A 1928-nucleotide genomic window follows, 5' to 3' on the forward strand; every position below is an offset into this window, starting at 1 on the left:
AGCAAAGGTTGCTTCTCTAAAAAAAAATGTATGCTAAGGTTGCCTCTCCAAAAAATGCAAAATGCTAAGATTGCCTCTCCAAGAAAAACAAAATACAAAGGTTGCCTCTCCAAAACAGCTTTGGGCTGAAACCATATCTAAAAAGGTTAGCATGCTGATGTTAGCAAGCTTGTAGTTAGCATGTGCTGAGTCTCATGCTATATGACTCTGAGTATTGGTCTGAAAAATTGGTTAAAAATGTAGCTTTTTAATGCTAGCATGGCATATGTCACGTAGCAAGTTATATGACTCTAAGGTGTTCAGTTGAGAAAAATATGTAAAACAGTTAGCATGTGCCAAGTACCGAGTTATATAAAAATGCAAAATGCAAAGGTTGACTCTCCGGAAAATGCAAAATGCAAAGGTTGCCTCTCCAAAAAATGCAAAATGCTAAGGTTGCCTCTCCAAAGAATGCAAAATGTAAAGGTTGCCTCTCCAAAAAATGTAAATAGCAAAGGTTGCCTCTTCAAAAAATGCAAAATGCTAAGGTTGCTGCCTCTCCAAAAAATGCAAAATGCAAAGGTTGCCTCCCAAAAAAATGCAAAATGTAAAGGTTGCCTCTCCAAAAAATGCAAAATGTAAAGGTTGCCTCTCCAAAAAATGCAGATAGCAAAGGTTGCTTCTCTAAAAAAAAATGTATGCTAAGGTTGCCTCTCCAAAAAATGCAAAAAGTTAAGGTTGCGTTTCCAAAAAATCCAAAATGTAAAGGTTGCCTCTCCAAAAAATGCAAAATGCTAAGGTTGCCTCTCCAAAAAATGCAAAATGTAAAGGTTGCCTCTCCAAAAAATGCAAATAGCAAAGGTTGCCTCTTCAAAAAATGCAAAATGCTAAGGTTGCCTTTCCAAGAATGCAAAATGAAAGGTTGCCTCTCCAAAAAATTCAAAAAGTTAAGGTTGCCTTTCCAAAAAATCCAAAATGTAAAGATTGCCTCTCCAAAAAATGCAAAATGCTAAGGTTGCCTCTCCAAAAAATGCAAAATGTTAAGGTTGCCTCTCCAAAAAATGCAAAATGTAAAGGTTGCCTCTCCAAAAAATGCAAATAGCAAAGGTTGCTTCTCTAAAAAAAAATGTATGCTAAGGTTGCCTCTCCAAAAAATGCAAAAAGTTAAGGTTGCCTTTCCAAAAAATCCAAAATGTAAAGGTTGCCTCTCCAAAAAATGCAAAATACTAAGGTTGCCTCTCCAAAAAATGCAAAATGCTAAGGTTGCCTCTCCAAAAAATGCAAAATAGCAAAGGTTGCCTCGCCAAAAAATGCTAAATGCTAAGGTTGCCTCTCCAAGAATGCAAAATGAAAGGTTGCCTCTCCAAAAAATGCAAAAAGTTAAGGTTGCCTTTCCAAAAAATCCAAAATGTAAAGGTTGCCTCTCCAAAAAATGCAAAATGCTAAGGTTGCCTCTCCAAAAAATGCAAAATGTTAAGGTTGCCTCTCCAAAAAATGCAAAATGTAAAGGTTGCCTCTCCAAAAAATGCAAATAGCAAAGGTTGCTTCTCTAAAAAAAAATGTATGCTAAGGTTGCCTCTCCAAAAAATGCAAAATGCTCAGATTGCCTCTCCAAGAAATGCAAAATGCAAAGGTTGCCTTTCCAAAACAGCTTTGGGCTGAAACAATATCTAAAAAGGTTAGCATGCTGATGTTAGCAAGCTTGTAGTTAGCATGTGCTGAGTCTCATGCTATATGACTCTGAGTATTGGTCTGAAAAATTGGTTAAAAATGTAGCTTTTTAATGCTAGCATGGCATATGTCAAGTAGCAAGTTATATGACTCTAAGGTGTTCAGTTGAGAAAAATAGGTAAAACAGTTAGCATGTGCCAAGTACCAAGTTATATAAAAATGCAAAATGCAAAGGTTGCCTCTCCAAAAAAATGCAAAATGCAAAGGTTGCCTCTCTA

The sequence above is a fragment of the Entelurus aequoreus genome, linkage group LG14 (assembly GCF_033978785.1).
Source record: "Entelurus aequoreus isolate RoL-2023_Sb linkage group LG14, RoL_Eaeq_v1.1, whole genome shotgun sequence".
Classification (NCBI taxonomy): domain Eukaryota; kingdom Metazoa; phylum Chordata; class Actinopteri; order Syngnathiformes; family Syngnathidae; genus Entelurus; species Entelurus aequoreus.